Source organism: Mustela nigripes, chromosome 11 (assembly GCF_022355385.1).
Source record: "Mustela nigripes isolate SB6536 chromosome 11, MUSNIG.SB6536, whole genome shotgun sequence".
Lineage (NCBI taxonomy): Eukaryota > Metazoa > Chordata > Mammalia > Carnivora > Mustelidae > Mustela > Mustela nigripes.
The window spans coordinates 10,057,723-10,081,436 of record NC_081567.1 but is presented as its reverse complement, the minus strand read 5'-3'; the positions used below and the strand labels follow the sequence as shown (position 1 = coordinate 10,081,436).

At 61.3% G+C, this 23,714-nt stretch overlaps 1 protein-coding gene and 1 long non-coding RNA gene across 2 annotated transcripts in view; one reads left to right on the top strand and one right to left on the bottom strand.

Moving 5' to 3' along the window:
* GTF2IRD1 (GTF2I repeat domain containing 1) overlaps positions 1 to 23,714 on the bottom strand; it is a 96,954-nt gene that overhangs the window by 72,588 nt on the left and 652 nt on the right. The gene's annotated exons all lie outside the window — the stretch shown is intronic.
* On the top strand, positions 6,579 to 9,260 carry LOC132026639 (uncharacterized). The gene is made up of 3 exons (XR_009406954.1): positions 6,579 to 6,644; positions 8,747 to 8,876; positions 9,163 to 9,260. It is a non-coding gene; the product is annotated as an uncharacterized LOC132026639 (long non-coding RNA).

The following is a 23,714-nucleotide window of genomic DNA, read 5'->3' as shown; positions in this document are numbered from 1 at the left end:
CCACCCTCAGCCCCGGAGCCTGGGCCTCACTTCAGGGGGCCCCCGCTCCAGCCCCCCTCCAAGGGGCAGGAGTTTGCAGGCCCACGAGGACACACTCCACTCAGAGCATGAATCTGCCCCCAGAATACCTCCTGGGTGCTCAGGGCCCTGGGGTCCACAGGCAAAGAAATCCCCATTCTGGGCCCCCAGGGTCCCCTTCTCTGGTGTGCCCTCCCCTGTGGCTCTCAGTATGACAACAAATTATTGGACACATCTCCCCACAAGTGGAGGCTTCCAGTTGCTCTCCTCTTGAACACGGGCCTTCATAACCCACTTCTAACCCACACATGGCGCTGGCATCGCCACCACATGACCTCCGAGGCCTGGTCCCCAAAAGGCACTGGGCTCCTCCCAGCCTCTCATTCCCTCCCCGAGACACTCGGCATGGGAGCTCTGAGCAGACACGTCAGCGGTCCGGCTATCCGCAAGCCGCAGTGATAGACGGGGCAGGGGGCAGGGATCTAGGGATGCCTGGGGAGCCCCAGCTCTTTCCCGGGCCAGCAGCCAGCAAGGAAGAAATCTCTGAGACAGCCCCAACCCCAGCCATCTTCCGGCTGCCCGTGCAGGAGATCCTGAGCAAGAACCATCAGGCCGAGGCCAGCCAAGCCCCAAACTGAGAGATTAAAGCAGGAAATGACTGCTGTTGCATAGTTCTGAGTCTGGGGCTACTTGTTACACAGCGATCGGTGACCGATACACCCCCGGGACAGATCATGCAGAGCAGGTGCACCTCCAATGGGCAGCTGTTTGGGAGGGGGGCTAGAGCCTGGAAAGATGTTTGGGGTGTCCCATCCATGCACTCGAGGGTCCCCCAGCACAGACACAGCTGGGTCGGGCAGAAGAGCGGAACCCCCACGCGTCTGCCTCTTCCTAGACGGCACGTACTATACGAGCCTGTGTTTGAGAACAGCTGCTCTAATTGCCCTTAGAGACTCGTGGGAGGCCCCCAAGTGGCCCCCGGAAGACACTCCTGCCCTAACCGCTGCAGCCTGTAAACGTCACCTTATATGGGAAAGAATCCCTTTCACAGAGGCGGTGACTGAATGAATGACCATGAGACGGAGAGATTATCCTGGACTATCAAGGGGGCCCTGAATGCCATCACACGGATCCTCGTAAGGGGACAGGTTTGACACGCCGGAGGGAGAAGGTGGCGTGAAGCAGAGCACAGAGAATCTGCCGGCCTTGGGGAGCAGAGCGGCGCGGCCGCAAGCCAAAGGATGCCGGCAGCCACAGGAGCCGGAAGAGGCAAGAGGAGACGGATTCTCCCCGGCAGCCCCTGGAGGGTGGCCGGCTCTGCTGACTCCTGGATTTCGAGCTGGTGGCCCTGATCTGGGTTCCAGCCTCCAGAACCGGAGGGAATAAGTTTCGGTGGCTTTAAAGCACCACGTTTCTGCAATTTGTTACAGAAAATGAATCCTGGACACCGTCGCGCCTCACACCCCCACTCCTGAGTCGCGGTCCACGTCCTCAATCTCCTGGACCCACATTCCTCAGCTCAGACCTCGCAAGAGCTCAGGCCTGGGTCTGCCGGGATGTTCTCCGACCCCCTCCTCATCGGAAACCCCAGAACCATCCCTGGAAATGGCTGGGTTTCTCCGGATGCCAGGGGGAACGCCTCTGATTCAAGTCTCCGTGCCCTAAGAACCAGCTGGGCTCAAGAGCTCGTTTAAAAAAAAAAAAAAAAATGCACTCAACCACGCAAAAGGCAAAGGCAAAAGCACACACCACCCAAACACGGCCCCCGCACCATCCGCCGCCATATGCTTGTGTTTCTGGAAAAAGAAGCTTGAGAGAACAAACAAAATTCTCCCCCGTGGGAGAATTTTCTCCTCCCCAGCAGCCCCTCCCCCCACTGGATACTTTCTCTTCTCTCCCGGGGGCTCCCCAGTGGGGATGGAGACACCCGGGGCCCTGAATTCCTGCCCCCTCCCACTGTTCACCATCACGGCGGCAGGCAGAGAAGACACCAGCCCGAAGCCCTGAGTTCCACTTCTGTCTGCCTGGGAAGGATCCAGGCAGGGTAGCTCTTACACTAGCCGCAGTCTGAGTGCCATCCCCAGCCCTGGTCCCTTCTCCCTGCTAACAGAGCCCTCTCTGTGTCCTGGCATCTCACGGCAGGTGCCTGGGGCAGCAGATCTTGGTGATTCTCTACTGCTTAGATCCAGGCAATCCTGGTCCCTTATCTGGGGCTGCTTTCAAGAGAACCATATGACCCAATCCTGGCTACTCCGACTCGAGGGGCTCCTAGGGAAGTTCTCCTTGGTCTTCAAATGTGACTGAAACCAGGGATGTCCTCCTTCTTCTACATGGGCTCCCGCAACCATAGCAGCCACGTGGGGACCACAAGGGGAGCCCACCCAGGAGGTGACGTGGAGGACACCCCGTGGAGGAACCTGGCCCTTCGTGGCTTGGAATCTGGGCTTCCAAGCCCACCTCTGGGCTTCGGGTCAGATAGTCAATGTCCACATTGCTTAAGCCGCCTTTTTTACTTCTTTTTCTTTTAAGATTGTAAGTAATCTCTGAACCCAACGTGGGGCTCGAACTCACAACCCGAGATCAAGAGCCGTTTGTTCCACCGACGGAGCCAGGCCCACTTAAGCGACATTTAACGGAGGTTTCTTTTCCCGGTGGCTGTCCACACAGATGGAAACTCACCACATCGGACATTGCACTTTTTTAAAGGTTAAAAACGAAGCATCCCAGGAAGTCAGCATTTACTGGTTATAAAGTCACCTATTTTGCTTTTGTGGCCTGGTCTATTTTATAACAGACCAGGATTCCCTTTCCAGGGGCACCTGCGTGGTTCCATTAAGCGTCTGCCTTCAGCTCAGGTCATGATCGCAGGGTCCTGGGATGGAGCCCCGCATCGGGCTCTCTGCTTAGCGGGGAGTTGGCTTCTCCCTCTCCCTCTGCCTGCCACTCCCCCTGCTCATGCTCTCTGACAAATAAGTGATAACTTAAAAAAAAAAAAAAAGGATTCCCTTTCCAGTTGATGGGTAGAGAGCGCAGGTCCTGTTTGGTTCCCACGGCAAGATCTAGGCGTCTGTAGCAGACCCCCATGTGACCCTCTTCTCCCCTGCACATGGAGCAAGTGCCCGCTGTCCCTTTAGGCCGAAGGGACCAAAGTCACCACCAAGGACAAGGCTCCAGAGGACAGGTGTCGGTCCCTCTGAAGGGCTCAGCAGGTGCCCAGAGCGGGGCCACCCACATCCAGATATCTTGTTATTAAATTTCCCTGAACCCTGCTCTTGTCATCTATAAAATGGGGCAACAGTACAGACCTACCACAGTGCAGTAGGGGGGAGTGAATAACATTAGTTGAAACAGACTGTTCGAGGCCAGAAGTCTCAGCTGGCGGCCGAATGAACAGACTCAGGCCCTAGGTAAGGACTAGAAGAGGTGACCTATTGGAAGCGTTCCCAGCGGGAGATCTTTTTTTTCTTTTTTAATAAGTTTTTATTTTTTTTTTAAGATTATTTATTTATTTATTTATTTGACAGACAGAGATCACAAGTAGGCAGAGAGGCAGGCAGAGAGAGAGAGAGGGAAGCAGGCTCTCCGCGGAGCAGAGAGCCCGATGCGGGGCTCCATCCCAGGACCCTGGAATCATGACCTGAGCAGAAGGCAGAGGCTTTAACCCACTGAGCCACTCAGGCGCCCCCCCCCCCCACCAGCTGGAGATCTTATAGCAGTGTCGGTGGTAATAAAATAATAGTCTCAAAGAGAGATTTCTATATCCAACCTTCACGGCAGCGTCGTTTGCAATAGCCAGAAGGTGGGAGATCACCCAGCGTCTGCTGATGGAGGAACGGATACAGAAGATGTGGCCTTGGGATGCCTGGGTGGCTCAGGGGGTTAAGCCTCCACCTTCGGCTCAGGTCGTGATCTCAGGGTCCTGGGATCGAGCCCCGCATCGGGCTCTCTGCTCAGCGGGGAGCCTGCTTCCTCCTCTCTCTCTGCCTGCCTCTCTGCCTACTTGTGATGTCTGTCTGTCAAATAAATAGATAAAATCTTAAAAAAAAAAAAAAGAAAAAGAAGATGTGGTCTAGACATACAACAGAATATTATTCAGAATATTTATTTTATTTATTTATTCCAGGGAGGGTGAGGAGCAGAGAGAGGAACGAGCAGATACCACGCTGAGTGCGGAACCCAACACGGGGCTCGATCCCACGGCCCTGAGATCAGGACCTGAGCCGAAATCAAGAGTCAGATGCTCAACCGACGGAACCCCTGAGACGCCCCCCAAGAACAGTATCACTTTTAAGCAGGAAGTGAATTCTGGAATATTCTACAACATGGGTGAACCTTAAGGACACCATGCTGAGTAAGATGAGCCAACGGCAAAAAGGCAGCTAGCATGTACTTCCACTTACGGGAGGTCCCTAGAGCAGCCGTAGGCACACGGACAGGAGGGAGCATGGTGGGAGCCGGGGGCTCCGGGGTTGGACAAAGAGGACTTTGCGCTTTCTGGGGAGAGAGTCTCAGTGCAGGCAGTGAGAAAGTTCTGGAAATGGGTTGCATTGCAACGTCAATGTATCTAATGCTCCTGGGCACGTAAGGGCTGTTGTGATGGTCAGTCCGATGGGATGGGTGTTTTACCCCAACTAAGTAATAACAGCCACTGACTGTTATCCTGGGACCCCCCAACACTAGGTCTGGTGATGTGCATGGCCTCCCCAAGACTGGAGCCCGCAACAGGCTCTGAAGTCCCACACTAGCCCCAGGCTCACTGGCGTCACAGGACAGGAGTCACAGGGATACGGGCTTTGGTTCGACCCAAGGAAACACTTCCCAGCGGGGAGGGCTGTCCCCGGGGAGGGCAGAACAGATGGCCATGTGGGCACTGAGCTGCCCGTCCCTGGAGGTCTGCAAGGGGAAACTGCCCATTTATCAAGACCTTTTGAAGAAGGAGTGTGCACGTTTCTTGAAGCAGAGACTTCCACAAGTCACCTGGCAGGGAGTCACGGGGACGGAGGTCCAGGACAGCTCACCTTTGCTTTGGGTAGAAACTGAGGCCAGACAGACGGAGGACACAGCAAGAGGAAGCCCCAACCACTTCAGATAATAAGCTCTGGCTGCTTCTAAAGACACAAGGTCAGGGTGTGCAGAGCCGGACGGGCCGCTTGCCCAACCACTTCCCTATGCATGTGGGGAAACTGAGGCCCAGAGAGGCCGGCCCGCACCCCAGATCTCCAGACACCCGGTGCACGTGCATGCCATAATGCGACACAATGCCACCCCCCACAACTGTGCGTAACTGCTACGCCACTGTAAATTCTCTCCGATTCACTAGCACGGGCCTTCCAGAAACAAATTTGAGTTCTCTGTACCTGGGCAACCGTTGCAACGGCAGGCATCCTGGTTTTAGCACCGTGCCCACATGCCCTTGGCTTCCTGGGCCTTCTCCCCGGCCCCTGGTCCATTGAAAAAGACATCAGACACGAACACACCACAATACACAGAGCAACGCGGCCGAGTCTCTCCAGCGCGATGAAAGCACCCAGAAGCCCAAGGTCACACCATAGGATTCCATTGATGTGAGGCTCAAACACATCTGAACTCCGACGTTCGAAGTCAGGATGCTGGTCCTCCGGCTGGAAGGGCGTGCGTGGGGCTTCTGGGGGCTGCGAACGTTCTGTTCTCCATCTGGGTTGCAACTTGGGTAATTCGCTTTCTGAAAACTTACCGAGCTGCTGACTTACAATGACTAGCTTTCCCTCCCCCGCCCACCTCAATAAAAAAGTTTTAAAAAGACGTCAGATGCCCCGGGGCAGGCAACAGACCTCCGGAGGGGGGAACCGGGGTCCCACCCTGGGACCAGCCCTTTCAGTCCCATCACTTTATAAACCTGAGAAAATTCTCCGCAACACGGTGATTTATGGGCAAAGGCATCTCGCCAAAGCGTGTCACACATCCACAAGAACACACAGCGCCCGGGACGCCTGGGTGGCTCAGTTGGTTAAGCAGCTGCCTTCGGCTCAGGTCATGATCCCAGCGTCCTGGGATCGAGTCCCACATCGGGCTCCTTGCTCCGCAGGGAGCCTGCTTCTCCCTCTGACTCTGCCTTCCACTCTGTCTGCCTGTGCTCGCTCTCACTCTCTCTCTCTTACAAATAAATAAATAAAATCTTAAAAAAAAAAAAAAAAAAAAAAAAAAAGAACACACAGCGCCCAACACACCAAAGGGAAGCAGGAGACCATCCAAGAGCCCCCCAGGGGCTGGAAGCCATGTGGTGGGAGTCACGACCAGCCCCCGGGGCCACATGGACAAAGCCAGCTACGGACTCCGCCCAGGTCCTTCACCTCGCTGGGGGGAGGTGGAGGGGGACCTCCATGAGTGACCCACCTTCCCGCTGCTTTTTGGTCCTTTGCCCCGGTGCAACTGGGAAAGAAAGAACAGAAAACTCCCTCCTTAACGGCCTCCCCGCCCCCGGGGCAGGAAAGCAGGCCCAGGGGCTGGGCAAAGGGCAGGCCCAGGGAAGCACATGCCTCCTGCCGCTTTCCTGGAAAAGGAGGGAGACCTCCGGAGCTGGGGGAAGGGGCAGCTCGGTGGCCGGGGCCGTGGGAAGCCACCTCCTCTCAGTCCAAGGGTTCCAGAAGGTACCGCTTCATGTCTCCGGGGTAGAGAGCGGTTCGGGAAGCGGACGCCTCCCGGACGGGGCTCCCCAGGGCCAGGCTGGGGCCAGGCCTGCGTTCTGGGCACAAGACAAGGGGAGCCCCTGTGCGTCAGCCGTGTGTCTGTGCCCCTGCAGAAGACGGGGTGCGGCGGGGGGAGACGGGGTGGCCGGTGGCCCTGTGCCTGCCTCGCCAGGAGGGGAGCCCGGGCTCCAGCGGACAGATGGCTCTCTGGGGTCAGGTTTCTGCCCCGTTATTTAAAGCCCGGCTCCTGGCTCCTGGCTCCCGGCGGGCGGGCAGGGGCAGCCGCCGCCTGCGTGACTAGGATGAGAAATCGCGATCCTGACTGGGGCCGCGCGCCTATGGCAACTGCCGTGGTGGCCTTGGAGACTAATCTCCAGGCTGCCAGGCCGCAGGGGCCTCCCCGGGTGGGGCCCCAGCTCCCTGCAGAGGCCCTTGGCTGGGAAGGAGGGGACCAAGCCTGTCCCAGCAGAGGACGGGGTGTCTGACCTTGCAGGCTCACAGCCCCGGCCACAAGCCCCCTCGTGGCCACACACACTTCGTTGGACACCCCACGACACCCACGGCAGGCGCTCCTGCCCCTGAGAGTCCCAGGTGGGGGAAGGGGGGGGGGGCTTGGACAATGACAATAAAATAGGCTATTAAGAAAAAAAGATTAAAACACTGTGATACATCTTAATTGAAATGGCGGTTGGGGGATGCCGACGCAGGTAGAAACTCGTCACGCTAGACACTTGCAATGTCCCCGTTTTACGGTAAGTTACGCGTCAGTTAAAGGTAAAAATAAGGAACTTGCAAGAAGCCCAGGCTAGCAGGTGAGGAAGTCAGGGGAGGCTCCTTGGAAGAGGTGACACCTGAGCCGAGCAGGACGTCACGCCACAGGGGAGCCGGGCCCAGGGAGTATGACCACGCTGCCCGCCCCGCACCCTGGCAACCCCCGCCCCGCACCCTGGCGCCCCCACCCAGCCAAGAGATGCTGAGCAAACACGGCGAGACCCGTCTGAAGGCTGCCAAATTACCGGCTGCCCGGGAAGCCCAAGCAGCAGCCCAGCCACCCACGTTGTGTCTCGGCTAGGCCAGACCGGGGGTGGGGGGCTGGGGGGGGGGGGGGGCCCCCGGGGGGCGGGAGGGGCCGGGAGGGTGTGGGGGGGGGGGGTCCCGGCAGGACTGGGCAGACAGGGCTCCACACCCGGGGAGCGGGTAGTTCTGAAGCTTCTGCAGGGGTCCGGGCCAGAGATGGGCAGGTCTGAGGCCGAGGGCAGCAGGAGGACAGAGGAGAGCGGGTCTGCGACCCAGGAAAGGGCAGAGGTTTGTGTCAGCGTGGACAGGGGAGCTCCCAGGAGGGGCCACCTGGAATGACGTTTCTGGTTCCGATGATGGGGTGGGTGACGGTGCCCCTGGCTCAGCAGGGGACAAAAAGGCGGGGGGGGGGGGGGGGGGGGGGGGCGGCGCGGGCGGGGGGGCCCCCGGGACCCGGGGGGGGGGGGGGGGGGAGGGGGGGGGCTCCAGGCTCAAGGCTTGAAATCTGAGATGCAGGAGCAGCAGAGGCCCCGGAACAACGCAGCGCAGCGGAGAAGTCAGAGGGCAAGCGAGGACATGGGAAGGTCAAAGATCTGGGCCTCTCTGCCCAGGCCCTCTGGTGGTCTAGGACAATGGAGGGTCCCCGCCCCACGGTGGCTTCCTTCCCCTGGACAGGGAGGTGTGCACAGGACAGGAGAGGGAAACCACAAGCCAGCCGAGGGAGGGGGGGGGTGGTCTCACCCGCAGGACATGCCCACACGGGCTGGGCTCCAGGACCACAGCACCCGCCACACACCCTTGCTCGGGAGGCGAACAAGGAGCTCAGAGGAAGTCAGCGTGGGGACCGCAAAATGAAGCCGCACCAAACCAGACCATCCTGGGCCTCCACGGCCCTCCCCGGGCACTTCCAGCCCCGCTACGCGGGGTCCCCCTGCCGCCCCGTCTGCCCCAGGCTGACCAGCGGCTTGTGTCGTCAAGGGAGGCCGACGCGTCATGCCTCAGTTTCCTTGTGAGCGAACCTGTGCCACCAACTCTGCTGCCCTCAGCATTTCGAGGACGGCGCGCTGAAGCGAGAGGAGCGTCTGGCACGGAGCCCGGAGACCACAGGCGCTCATTAAAGGCGCGGCGGCGGCGCTGCTGTCCGGCCCTGACATCACTGGGTCCCGTGCACTTTGGGTGAGCTCAGGCAGCACAGGGGTGCGTCTGTTCCCGGGCGTGAGAGGGCCCCGGGGGCGGGGAACGCAGGCCCGGCAGCTGGCTGGGAATCAGGGGACCCCGGCACCTGTCCCCCCCCCCCCCCCCCCACCCCCGCCCTGCTCCATTTGGGCTGACCCTTGCACACAGTGAAAGTGTGTTTGGGTTCTTAAGCGCCCCGAGCGCTTGGGGGCTGGGCGTCAGGAGACGGTGGGAAGGAGCCAGCACTGGTGTGGTGCCAGCCCCTGGGGCGATCGTGTCTCCCCAGAGCCCCCTTTGCCAGACGTAAACAGGCCTTCTGAGAAGGATGAGCAATGTGGATGCGGAGCATCAGGCCCTTTCTTGTCGTGAAAAGGCCGGACGGGAAAAAGCTAATCACGGTGGGTGATCTAATCCCAGGGCTCTGGCTCCCAGGTTCCCACCCCAGCCAGCTAGCTCCCTCCCCGCTCCTGCGGCTGGCCAGCCCCTCAGCCCAGGCGGCTGGGGGTGCGGGTTCCCAGGGGTCCCAGGGAAGGCTGGCAGGGGGGCAGCTTCTAACTCCAGACACCACCCCAAAACAGGGCTCAACTGGCCCTTGGGCAATTTCTCCGAGGACCTTCTTATCCTCCACCGCAGGTGAAGGGACCACCCCGCCCCCTCCCCGGGCATCTGGCCCCCACACCTGGGCAGCCCACGGCAGTCATCACAGCCGCCCTGCCCCCACCTCCAATGCTCCCAGCCCCCATGCCCTCCGACCCCACACCTCTTGCTGCTGGCTCCTTTAAATCCCAACACCAGAGCCTGCAGGACCCCTTCCCCCCACGCTCCCCATTCCAGGAGCTCCCCTGCCGGTGCCAGTCCGGGGGCCCATGCGTCCCCGGGGGCGAGGGCGGCATACCCATCTCTCGGCCGCGAGGGCACCCACTCATCACAGGGGCCCCATCGGGCACCTGTATGCCCCAGGCCGGATCCCGGCCCTGGAGCTCCCAGAGTCTGGAAGTTGTAAGTGGTGGGGGCCTTGGAGCGAGGAGGCTGTCCCCGTTTGGAGGTATTTGTCAGATGTACCTGCTGCCTGGATGCCCTCCAGGCCCGCGGGCGGGTGTGCGCATGCGTCAGAGCTCCTGCCCACCTGCGCCCCGCCCCTCCCCTTCCACAAATACTTCAGCATCCACCCGGGACTGTCCCAGGGCATCCTACTTAAGTCCCTGCCGCCACCTGCTGGGTCGGGGGCTGGCTCCCGGTAATGACCTGGTCCCTGGGGGATGACACACTTTATGTTGTGGCTGGAGGGTCTCGGACACAGACAAAGACACGCAAGGGCACCCCCGGCTTCCATCACAGCTTTGACACTCCATCGCATCGGTGGCCCTAGGACCCCCAGGAGAGAGGCAGGACGGGGGCAGGGACCATCCCTCCTGCGCTGGACGTTGGAGGTGCGGTGACCTTCCCGTGATTATACAAGAACCCCAGTGGGGGAGCAGGCGCCGTGGCCATGTTCACGCCGTCTCCCCGGCCTGCGACCCCAAAGCCTACGTGCTCATGTGTCAACACTCACGACGGCCCTGCTCTGTGCTCACCACTCCCTCACGCGGGCGAGGAGAGCCTGACCACCTCGACCTGAGCCACGGCGGCAAGCCAGGCCCGCCTGGAGCTCTGGCCAGGTGGTGGGATTCTGCAGAGCCCTCCCGGGGACGGGAAAATCTGGAGGAGCCCAGCCCAGGCCGCGCCATCTCCTCCCTAGGACCCGGAGACCCAGGACACAGCAGCCCCTCACCAAAGCCCAAGGGTGCAGGCCAGTCCTTGTGAGATGTGGGTCCAGTCAAGGCTCAGCCGACCCAGGGGCTGTGTGATGCTGGGCAACCTGCCTCCCCTCCCTGGGCCTCAGTCTCTGCCTCCAACAAGGACGGACATCCACAGCTCCCTGCGGCTTCCTCCCTCACAGAGCAGCAGTAGGAGGTGAAGGCAAGGCCCAGCAGAGACTTTCTATCCAAGTCCTACCTTGGCCTCGGGCGGAGCTGAGGCGCCACGGCACGTTAGGCTCTCGTCACCACCGGCAGCCACGCGCCTGGCCAGGGCTGCGCTGTGGGCACCCTTTCAGGCCTCCGCAGCAAACCTAGAGCCCAGTGGCTTTCTTGCCGTTGGACAGGTGAGGATGGGGATGCTCAGAGAGGCTGAGTAACTTGCCCAAGGTCACACAGCCAGTAGAGTCAAAGCCAAGTCTGCTAGAGAAGCAACATCGCACCCAACCCAAGACAACACCCGCAAAGCAGCACCCCCAGAGCCCCCTCGCTGCCCCACAACAGCACGCAGATACTCTCAGAAGGCCTACTTAACACAAACTCCTTTTCTGCCTCCCCCAGAGGGTGAGGAGCTTCAGGAAAGGGGCCAGGCTTCCTGTCTGGGGGTAGAGGCCTTCCGGGAGGCCCTGGGAGTCCTAAACCAGAAGGGACCCCAAAAGTATGGAGACCTCATTTTCCGAGCCACAAACAGGGCTGAGGCCCCAGGAAAGGGTCCTGTGCTGCCAAGATCATGGGCCAAGACGGTGGGGGTAGTTACAGACCAAGGAGGGCAGGATTCCAGGAACTGCCTGCCCGCAACAGACCCCAGACCCTCAGGTCACCCGCCACCCATCTACAGCAGCACAGAGCCCCCACGCCTGGGAGCAGGGGGTCCCTGGTTTCCTGCCCCGAAAGGACCCCCATCGAAGCCTGGGATCAGAGAGCCAGTCCTCTTCCAAAGCTGTGGCCCCCGCAGAGGTGCAGCTGGGTGGGGAGGGGTCTGGGACCTTACTCCTGGCATCCTCATGTCCCCCTCCAAGGCAGCCGCTGGCTTTCCAAGGACTGCAGCGTGAGAACCCACCTCGTGGGGCGGACACAGCTCTGAGCTGGCTCTCTGAGGCGGCTGACAAGAACCTGGCTGGGAGCCAGCTCCAGCTCCGTGCGGCAGACCGACCTGCCTGTCCCCTCCCCCGGGCCCACCCTCCCAATAGCCTCCAGACCTCTCAGCCGTGCGTCAAGGGGGGGACACAGCCCACACAGCAGTGACTCTACATCAACACCAGGAGAAACCCGGGGCCTGCCTCTCTGAGACCAGACCCACCCCTCGGAGGAGGGCCACCACCCACGACACCCCACCTGCTCCCGGTCAGGTCTCCTGGGCTCTCTCCACTGTCAGCCTCACCCTGCCAGCCCCTGGGACCAGGGCTGCTGGATTTACCTGGACCCATAATGGGGCTTCGGGGTTACCCCGATGCCACGGGTTTCCAGGGCAGAAGCCAGCGCCCCTGTCTGTTGCCTGTCCCTGGGGGCCACCGGCCAGTCCTACGCGTCATGTTCCACCTCCAGCCACCCTGCGCGACACTCCCTTCTCTCCTCATCTGGGGTGTCTTAGAGGCCCTGACCCACCCCCCAAGCCCTGCCTTCAGCCACGCGCTGCCCCAAAGCCTCCCGCCAGCCGTCTGGCCTCGATGTGCCCGCCCAGTCTCCAGGAACCGGCAGACAAGGGAGGCTCCAGGCGCGCGCCCCAGGAAGGCAAGGAGTCCCAGCCCAGGAGTCATGAGATGTGGTTTTGGATCCTGACTCTCGTAATCCTGGAATCGGCCCAATGCCTTCCCAGCCCTGGCCTCCGCTCCGCCACCCGAAAAGGAAAGGTCGTTCACCTATTCTGAGGTCCCTTCCAGTTCTAATGGTTCGTGGATCTAAGGCACAGGGCACGGCAGAGGCCATCCAGGGGGCTCGCGAGCAGCAGAGGTAGAAGGGGGCCCGAGGACGGCGGCGGGAGGGGGCGCTGACATGCGTTCCATGAGCCAATCTGAAAGCCCCAGACCCAACAGTCCCGTGTCTACGGAGGACCGGCACCCGCTAACGTAGATGGACGGGCTCACCCTGCACGGCGGTTAACGGGGAAAGGCCAGAGCAGGTTCAGGCTGGCTTTCTGAAACTGAGGGGCAACATGCACCCACGGAAATTCACACTCTGGCAGAGCTGGGTGAGTTTTTAAGGATGCGACCTCTTGTAACGGCCACCACAATCAAGACACAGGGCAGCCCCATCAGCGCCCCAAGTTCCTCCACGCCCCCCGTCAACCCACCCCCCCACGCAACTCCGGGTCCCTTCGTTTTGCATCTTCCCAGCTGTCACGCAAACACCACAGGGCCTGGCTTTCTGGGTCTGCTACCTGCCAGCACCCGTGCTGTGTGTTGCTTTTTTTTTTTTTTTTTTTTTTTTTAGTTTTTTTTTTTTTTTTTGACGGAGAGGGATCAAAAGCAGGCAGAGAGGCAGGCAGAGAGAGAGAGGAGGAAGCAGGCTCCCTGCCGAGCAGAGAGCCGGATGCGGGACCCGATCCCAGGACCCTGAGATCATGACCCGAGCTGAAGGCAGCGGCTCAACCCACTGAGCCACCCAGGCGCCCTGTGTGTTGCTTTTTAACGCTGACTCGTACCCCACAGGCTGACGTCGGGGTTTGCTTAGCCACACACACCCCCCACCCCGGCCGGACACTGAGATTGTCCCCCACGTGAGGCAATGATGAAGAAAGGCGCTTCCGATACATTTCTCTTCTTCAGGCTCTTATGTAAACCTTAGTTTTCGTTTCCCTTGGGTAAATCCCAAGGACCAGAACTGCCGGGTCCCGTGGCGAGTCGTATGTTTTAATTTCACCAATAGGTGCCCCCAAATCCACAGAGACACGAGCAGCGGTTGCTAAGGGGCTGGGAGTGTGGGGGAAAGTGGGGAGGAACTGCTAATGGGTCGGGGGTTTCTTTCGGGGGTGATAAAAGTTCTTCTGGAATGAGACAGCGGTGACGGTCGTACAACTTGTGACTGCACGAAAAGCCACTGGGCAGAATACCTTAAGACGGTGAATTTCACGATGTGATTATATGTCCACGCAAATAATAAATAGACCGTTTTCCAAAAATGGCCATGCCACCTTACTCCCACCAGCCGCGTCTGGGGTCTAGTCCAGGCCAGACGTTCCATAGCTGGATGCACGGAGGGGAGGAGCAAAGGCCCTGAGGCAGATTCGCTTGAGCCCTGGGCTACAGGCCTCCTGGGCTAAGCAGAAAGGAGATCTCTGGGGTGAGGGCACCCACCGCCCTCCACAAAGTGGGGTCCCCACAAGCCCCCAGATGGGCTGTGGTAACTCTGGGCCGCGTAAGAGCCAAGTGCCCATGATCTAAGTCCCTGCCCTGATTGTTGGGGGCAGAGGGTGCTCCATATCCTTCTTCATGTTCCTGGAGAAATGCAGATGTCCACATCGGTCTGGGCCATGAGGGGCAAAGAGGAGCAATGCCTGCCCACCGGCATTCCCAATCCCCTTCCTCCCCAATAGGCACGTCTCTATCTTCCCAGTTCCCTTGTAGTTAGGCGGCACCGCAGGACCAGAGTCTGACCTGTGCGAAACTGGAGACGCTCCCGAGGAGAGCATGCGTGAAGGCAAAGCTTTGAGAGAAGCACTCTGCCCTCACTCCTTCTCTCCATCTGGACCATGGGTGTGACCGCTGGAAGGGATGCAGCCATTCTGTGATAAAGAGGCAGAGGAACGGGAACCCGCATTCGCATTCACTGCCAGTGGGAATGAAAAACGGTGCAGCCACGTCAGAAAGCAGCCACGCAGTTCCTCGGTATGCTGAACACGACACTGCCATCATAACCCAGCGAGCCCACTCACAGGAGATTAGCCAGGGGAACAGAGAGGACAGTTCACACAAAAGCTCGTACACAACCGCTGGCAGCGGCGCTATTCACAACAGCCAGAAAGGGAAACAACCCCGATGTCCCTCAACCAATGAATGGAGAAGCAAGAGGTGGTCCAGTCTCACAAGGGAATATTATTCAGCCACAAAAAAGGAACAGACCTCTGACACCGGCCACAGCACGGATGAACCTCAAAAACGCGATGCAGAGGGAAAGGAGCCGGGCACGGAAGCCACGGGTCATGGTATTCCATGGACGTGAAACATCCAGAAGAGGCAAGTCTGCAGGGACAGAACATGAGTCGGTGGTTGCCAGGGGTTGGGGGGGGGGGCGGGGGGAGCGGAGGGCCGACTCCTCCGTGGGTCGGGATTTCTTTCCCGGGTGATGAAATGCCCTGAAATGAGCGGTGGAGAGCATACGACTTGGAAAGTGCACTTCAGCGCATGCTTCCTAGAAAATAATTTTTAAAGGCGCTTTGACCATCCGACAAGCTAGGGGCTCATTTCTGAGCCCCCATCAAAGCTGGTCGGGTGAGGTTTTGGATCCCCTGGAGCCAAGCGTGCCCCTAACCAGCAGCCTCGTTCCCCAGTGCCACCTGCCGGGACTCGAGGGGCTTTGCACATGGGCAGCACCGGTGCCAGGCTGGGGGTCGGGACTCAGCGAAACGCCAGGTTATTCCAGCCGGTCACCCCCGGCGGCCCCTGGAATGCCACACCCATGTGCACAGGCACATACACACCCACGTGCACGCACACAAGCGTGTGTGTCTAAATAGCCCAGGGGATTAACTGTCCTGACGCTGCACACTTGTGCTCCCTCCACACACACACACACGCACACACCAGCTGCCCTTTGCAGAAGGGACCCTCCCCCCGCAAGACTGGGCTGCACCCAGGCCCCGGGAAACACAGTGTCATCACCCCCCCGCCAGGGAGGTGGACGGACAAGGCATCAAGGCACGGACCCAATGGAGGATGACAGGAAAGTCCAAGGACGGCCGGAACACAGGGCCATGCTGGGGGACATTCGGGGACTGCAGGAACCCAAAGGAGGGGCGCCTGGCACAGCCCTGGAAGGGAGCACAGGGAAGGCTCCCAGAGAAAAGGGCCACCCGGGCCGAGACCCGCAAGTAACACGCAGCCTGGTGAAACGCACAGGGAGCACCACGTCCGTTCCCGGGAGGAGCACCAGCACACGGGCAGGCCAGACGGAAGCGCCGTATGTTCTAGACACCCAGGGAAGCTCACTGGGCTGGCACGGAAACAGGCCAGGGCCTGGCCGTGCCCAGTCTTGGAGTGGGGTAGCCAGAGGAAGGTCTTTGCCGGGACCCCACACAATGCCCCGAGCCGGGCCCCGCCGGGAAACGGGCACCGGGCCACAGCGCCATCCCTGACCCTCCTGCCTCGAGACCCGTACGCCGCTGCGCCCCCCAAACTCCCCGCTTCCGCCCCCTCCACACCTGCACTTGCGATGCTCGTCCCAGACTACTCTTGGGTCCAAACCCCGACCCATCCTCCAGGGGCCAGTGAAAAGTCACCTCTCACAGGCTGCCCTCAGGCATATCCCAAAGGGAAAAGAGGGATCTCCACAAACCCGCCACAGGGCCCCTGACCCTGCAGAGCCCCAGCCCCAGGGATCGAACCAGGTTTTCCCAGCTCGCAAAAACAGAAACCGAGGCACGGCATGCTCCAGGCTCCACGGGCAGAGGAGGGAAGAGCACGGCACGGAAGGACAGCATCCGGCTGGTCTCCGGGCAGGGCCGGGGCCCCCAGACAGCGAGACCCTGGGGTCATCCTGAGACTAGGTGAGGAAACACGCCTGAACGGAAGGGCACCCAGCTTCCCCCGGAGCACCGCAACGCAGGGAGAAGCCCCCTCGTTTGTTCTGGTGAGGCTCATCGCTTCTCGGCCTTTTGGCTAAGATCAAGTGTTCTGGTGAGGCTCAGAGAGGTCAAGTCACTTGCCTGAGATCACACAGCACGAAGGCAGTCAGACTGGGACTTGAACCCATGTCTGTCTGGTTTCAAAGGCCCTGCCAGTTCCCTGGCGTCCCTGGTGGCAAGTGGAGAAGCCTTGAGGCAGGTAAAGGAGCCCCAAGGCGGGGCACTGGCCTCTGACCCGGGGCGAGGAAGGGCATCCGTCCCTGGGATGTGCAGGACCATGGACCAGACCAGATAGAGGAGGTGGTCACTCCCCAGCCCAGAGGCCTGAACCCCTAGCCGGAAGCCAGGCGCACACACCCCCCTTCCCAAAGGCCCTAGTTCCCCCCACCTGGGCCTCTGCCAAAAGCCGGCACACCTGAAAAACCAGCTCCTGGATAAACACGAGAGAGACACCAGACCGGCCCAGTCATAAGACTCCCCTGGAGCCCGCCGGGACCACCTTGGAGCTGGGTGGGTGGGCGGGCAGCGCCAGAGAGCCACCCAGGAGCACCCACATCTGGGCCTCGCCCGCTCCAGGCTCCCACCGAGGACAGCCCAAGGGTCGGACTGAGGGGTGCAGGCCTCCAGACCAGGCCAGGCCAGGGGAGGGGTTCCTGGGGGCTGTCGAGCTCCCCAGGAAAAACAAATGACTCATTTACCAAAAACAAAGTTAATACCCCTCCCGTCTCTCCAGACAGCCACGCGGGCCACGTTCGCACCCCAGGGGCTCCCTCTCCTGCGGGGTGCACGTGCCCTGGGGGGCCGCCAACCTCCTGGTGGGAGACGCCGCCGTTCAGGCCACCTAGCCACGACCCCGCAAGGTACTGCTGTCTTCCCCCTTCTCAGATGGTCAAACCGAGGCTCAGCCGACTCGGCAGCCGTCCACCTCACACGGTGGACAGTGGGCACGCCGCAGAGCGGGAATCGGCTGGACTAGAAGCTTCTGTGACGAACCGAAATCTCAGTGATGCCCGCGGAAGTGTTCAGAACGGCCGCTGTCCATGCCGCGTGGACCACGGGCAAAGGTGGGCGGCAAATGTCTTTCCTTAGAACCCTAACAGGTAAAGTGGCTACAAGTGGCCCTACTCAAGTGGAGGCCTGCCTGTCCCCACCCCCTCCCAGTCAGCAGCCCCCCCCATACCCTGCAGGCTCCGTGGAGGCCCACCGGCCTGTGTGACCACAGCTGAGCCCCTCGCTGGCCCCACTGTCCCGTCTGCAGATGACCAAACCCAAGCACAGAGATCAGACGTCACTTGCCCGATGTCACACAGCCCCCTCCTAGGGGGCCCTAATCACGCTCCTGACCGGGACGCCGGCCTCAGTGGCCCCTCCTGCCCACCCCCCCTCCCCGAACATGCCCTGGCCTTGTTTTAGACAAACAGAGACATTCGACCCCGAGCTAAAAGAACGCAGGAGTGGAGATCAGGGACACACGGCCAGGAAACCCGGACGCCCGGAGATGGGGGAGACACCACCCGGGCCCAGACGGCTGCCCCCGCCCGCCCCCCAGCTGTCCCCGGCCTCAGGGCATCAATGTCCCGGGAGCCCACCTGCACGGCGGAGGGCTGCGTGGATGGGAGCGCGGCCGCGGGCAGGCTGTAATTTCATCGGGGGCTCGCGGGCCGGCTGCGTCACCAGACCCGGAGGATGAAATTCTAGCTCGGCGGACGGAAGGGTGCACCTCTCCTGGCTCCGGGTTAGCACTCAGTGGGGGTGGGGACAGGGCACAGGCCGTGCCTTTGCGAACATGAATGAGCCAAAGGTACCCCTGCCTCTCGGTTGGTCCCCGGTGGGGTTTTGCCAACCGGGTATCCCCGACCCCCGCCACCGCTGCCACCGCAGGGCGGGCAGAGCTATGAGGCACGGCCCAACGGTGGCACCTTACTCAGCCACCGAAAGGTTGATGAAGCCAGACGCAGGCTACGTTCTGTGTGACTGCATTTAGGTGACATTCTGGAAACAGCAAACACCGCAGGGACAGATATGCACAGTGGCTTAAAAAGAAGAGAGAAAGACGAGCGCCTGGGTGGCTCCGTGGGTTAAAGCCGCGGTCTTCGGCTCAGGTCACGATCCCAGGGCCCTGGGATCGAGCCCCGCCTTGGGCTCCCGGCTCAGTGGGGAGCCGGCTTCTCCCTATCCCTCTGCCTCTCCCGCTGCTGGTACTCTCTCTGTTTCAAATAAATAAATAAATCGCAAAAAAAAAAAAAAAAAGAGAGAGAGAGAAAGAAAATAGAAAACACACAGTGGTTGCCAGGGGCTGGGGAAGGGTAGGAGGCTGGCTGCAGAGGAGCTCGAGGGAACTTTCAGGAGTGATGGAATGTTCCATGTCCTGACGGGGCCGAGCTGCCTGAATGTGGACAATGGTCAAACCCCTTGGAAAGCACACGGATTAAAACTTGGGTTTTTCCCTGGCTCTCCCTCATCCCTCGACGAAACACAGAACAATGTGCGGGGTGAGCCCCTCCTACGTGCGGGCCGGATGCCAGGACCTGAGACCCCGCAGAGCTGGAGGGCAGGAGGGCATCTGTAAGTTTCCCACTGGCTGGTGGAGTGACAGACAGACAGATGGACAGAGAGGGACTCCCCTCTATACTGCTTCTGTCAGAAGCCAGAAAATATACCTTGAACCACTCCCCACCCTGCCCTCGCCTTAGACCCTAATCGGCAAACAGGCCTGGCCCGGTCCAGGAAAGAGGCCACCTGAGGACTATCTCCAGCTTCTGGCCTCCAGCGATGAGCTCAGGCCCTCCATCTCCAACTACACAGCCCTGCTGGGCACCTGCAGGGGCTGCCCAGGACCCTAAGCCCCTGAGCCAGGACCACTCACCTCTCTGGCTTCCCGCACCATCTCTGCACCCCTGCACTGGGGTGACCCACATTTCCACGTTCTGGAGGCCCCTCCCCAATCATAACCCCTGAGGCTCAGACAGGATGATGGGGATATCCTCCTCATTTTACGTGTGAGCACATATCCTGGACTTGGGGGCAGGGGACATGGCCCACAAGACCCTGCCCCTTACTTCCTGGCCACAGTCAGTCCACACTCCCGGGGCCTCAGCATGGTCCGGAGGCTGATGTCACACCAACGAGGCAACCCCCCCAAGGGGATAGGCCCGCTTGCCTGTGATGCAACCCAGCAGAGACCCTCCCCCGCCAGCCCCCCTACCGCCCGAGGCAGGATCTCCAAGCCTTGCAGCGGGGACATCACACCAACGGCCTCCCGGTGCTCAGGGCCGGCTCGGCATATCTGGATTGCAAATCCTAACTTGGGTGTCTGATGCAGTGTACCCCACAACTTCCCTGCCCCCTCCTCCTCCTCCTGCCACAGTGGCAGAGAAATCTCTGAAAACCAGCACTTCCCAGACTGGGGAATCTCTGAATCCCCCCCACAGCACCCAAGCCTAACCGGGGATCCGGACTAGAGAAAGCCCGGCCAAGGAAACTAGATGCGGCGCTACCTGATTCGAACTCACCCAGATCATCCCTGAAGCTTTAGGTCGAGCCCTGACCCCCCCAGCTCTAGGCCCAACCCCGCCCTGAGCCTCTCCGCAGCCCGCAAGGGTCCCATGGCCCCGCAGGTCACGGCTGTAGGGTTGCCAGATAAAATACCAGGCCCCGGTTCAGCTTCAGAGAAACAAACAAGTCAGTCTTCAGTGTAAGTTACATCCTCAATCCCGCATTATCCGTGGCTTACCCGAAATCCAAATTTAACCGGGCATCCCTATTTTTATTAGCCAGATCTGGCGACCAGAAGCAGGTGGTCCTGAGGGAGGGAGACAGGTGGGGGCACGCATAGCTCTGGGTTGGCCTGGGCCCAGCTCTGGACCCAGAGGAAGGGGGTCAGGAGCAAGAGCTCTGCCTGAGACACACACCCCACCCCGACCCGTCCTCCCCAGCCCGGGAAGGGACGAAGTACAACCTCACTCAGCTCACAGCTCATGTAGCAAGTCACGGTGAAGGAGGAGTCAGCCCCCACCCCGCCCCAACCCTCTCCCCAGGGGCTCTGCGCCCCTTGCCCATCACCAACCAGGACCACACTGGGTGTGAAATGACAGAGCAAGCTCCCTGCTGAGCACCAGAATCACAGAGTCCCAGCTAGACACGCCTGCCAACAGGGAGCCGAGAGGGGGAGCCGGCCCCCTGGCCCCTGGGGCCCCCGCCTGGACACCCCCACCACCCACACACAGAAGTCGCCGCAGAACGGGGGGCATCTCACTGCCTTCAACCATCTTCATCTCTTCCTGCTGGGAATGCCCTTGCAGCTGCCCCAAGGGTCCACGTCTCCCGGACCCCACACGCTTCCGGAAGGTTCCGTGAGCCCCTGGCCCCGAGTCCTGCCCTGCTTGCCAGTGTTTGTGAATGAACCCTGCAGGTCTCTTTCCCGGGGGGCCCCTTGAGGGGAGCTGGGCCTCCTGCTTGTCTCATAGAACCTGGCGTCGAAGCAACACAGAGGTGCCTACAGACAGCGTAGGGACGGAGGGCCGAGAGCCGCAGGACAGAGGACATCAAGGGAGCAGAGCCTCAGGCTCGTGGTGTGAACGGAAGACACAGGCTGGGGTCATGGGGAGAGGGGGCCCCGGGAGGGTGGGGAGCCGGAAGCTCAGGGGAAGACCCCGGCGTTCTCCTCACTGCATGGGGGGGGGGGGCCTTCCCCGGAGACAGGGATTGAGGATCACGGGAGGAACTGCTCAGCCGTGTGGGCCAAGGCCCCGAAGTCAGATTCCATTCATTCCCTCAAGCAGCCACTCAACAAGTACTTGGGGACCAGCCCCAGGACACCACGGAATCCAAAGCAAGCCTTGATCTCTGCCCTGGCCCTAGTGCACTTGGGGGACAGATGTGGAACTTTTGAGCGAGATCCCCATTGGGACAGAGGAAGGACAGGACATCATGGGGGGGGGAGACACAGAGGTAGCACCGTGGCCGGCCCCGGGATTCCAGCCCGAGGACACGACAGCCAGAGAAGCCTTCCCCGTGCAAAGGCCATTCAGGAAAACTGCGGGATTCAAGGCGCCAGTCGAGGAGCGGGGAGAGCTGGAGACGAGGAACCCCCCAACCCAGGACGGGGACGGCCCGGGGAGATGCGTTCTGTGCCTCCAAGGTCACCCTTGGGATACAAACGCTCCAGGGTGTCGTCACCCACCCCAGGGCTGTGAGGTCCTCACCTGGGGCTTCCAACCATCCGACTGCCACCAAACTGTGCAGGCCCCGGCTGCTGGAGACAGGCTTCTAGAACAGCTGCCTCCGAGACACCTATCACTATGCCTGCCTTCCCGACTACTTCCAAGCATCCAATGCTAACGACCGCCGCCGTGTGGGCCGCTAGCCCGGCTCCCGGAGCCTGCCTTCACAGAACAGATAAGAAGTATTTGCCATTAACGCGCTGCTGCACGGGAAATGACCCCTCCTCCAGCACCTAGAGAACAGTGCCCTAAGGAAGTGGGTTAAGCCGGCCCCTACAACGCCGTCTTCCGAGACCCTGCCGCCGGACCTCCCGCCCCAGGTCTCCCGCATTTTCAATGCGCGGGGCAGCGAGTGGCCACAGAGTTCCCACCTTTGCTTGGTTCCTCTGCAGGGGTCCTCTGGGACCCTCTGAGTCAGAGCCTCAACTTTCTAGGTCACTGGCAGAGCAGGCGAGGGAATGGGGTGTGGTCTGACGCCTCTCATATCCCAAAAGCAGGCCAGGGATTCCGACATCCTGTCACCTCGGAGCCCCGTCTGTCCCTTGGTCCAGCAGTCCCTGTTCAGAAGAGGTCAGCGACTACCTCGCAGCCTCCTGAACCCCTTCCCGTCATGGGGGGCTCGGGATGGGCACCGGACCACCCCCGTCGCTGCCACCTCTGTACCCAGACCTTCCCCGCCAGCCGCCAGCAGCAGCCACCAGCATCCTAGTCGCTGCCACCTCCTGCTCCAAATAAATAATCGATGACCATGCCCTTTCCCTTTGGGAATGACGCTGCTGAAATAAATGGCTGCTTGGAAAGGCACCTCCCAAGCCCCGAGGACCGGGGCAGTGCCAAGAAGCACACAGTCCCAGCCACGGGGCAACTAAATCCCACAGGAGGAAGTCAGAGCAGCTTCTGGCCGCCCCTTCCTCCCCCTGCGCACAAACGCCCACTCCTCTAGATGTCCATGCCTGCCCCTCCCCGCTGCTCCCAGGCCGGGGCAATCCCAGGGCAGTCCCACACCCCACACCCCCAGGACCACGCTCCATCCGAGGCAGACGCTTCCCGCGCGGGCCTGCACCAAGACCCCCTCACTCGGGCTGTGGTGGGGACACAGGAGCCTCCCACTCCAGGCCTGGTGTCCTGGGAGGTTGGGTCACACGGCCAGATGTCCAGGGCTCCAGCACTGCCAGGAGGGCAGAACTCTGGGCTGCAAGGTCCCCCCTCTGCCCTGGGCCCAGGCCAGGGCATCGTTCCTCTGGCTGGCAGCAGGCCGGGGCTGGAGCCCAGGACAGGCATCAAGCCCATCCTTTCCAGGGACTCAGGATGGGGGTGGGGGTGGGTGGGCATCAAGCACCCTGGGGCGCTCCACAGGCCTCCCTGCCCAAGTGCAGGAACTCAGAGACCACCCACATGCGGGGCACCCCCAACTTGCTCTCCTGGAAGCTTCGGGGGGGCCCCCCACGGCCGCCCCCTGAGACTCCTCCGCACCCTCCTCCAGAGGTTCAGCGGCCCCCCACTCAGGCCGGCCCCCTCCCAGGAGACCCCCGCCAGAAACCACCGTGCCGGGGCAGTCCGCGCAGTGTTGGACTCAGCCTGCTTGCGGGGGGTGGGGGGACGGGGGGGGGGCCGCCGGCCAGGGGAAGGCCCAGCCCGAGGGAGGCAGAGGTTGGGGGGGCGGGGACCCGCGGCCTTCCCAGCCCCCCTCCGCTCCCACACCGGCACCCGCCGCCGCGGGCAGCACGACTGACCTCATTCGCCAACTGCAGCAGCCTGCGGGCGCCCGCCGCCCGCCCCGGGGCGCCCCCCACCTCCCGGAGGGCCGGGAGTTCGTGGGGGGGGGTAGGGTGACAGCTCCCGGCTCCCACCCCCTCCCGGCAGGTGGGGGCGGCCGGCCCTTCCCTCCCACCCCCACCCCCACCACCCCCCACCCCCGACCTCCCCGGCCCGAATTATAATCCCAGTCACGTGCCTCCCCGGGCACCCAAAAGCCGGACCCGGATTCTGGAGCACCTTGAGGGGGAGGGGCGGGGGCCACGGGGGCTGGGGGTGGGAGGGG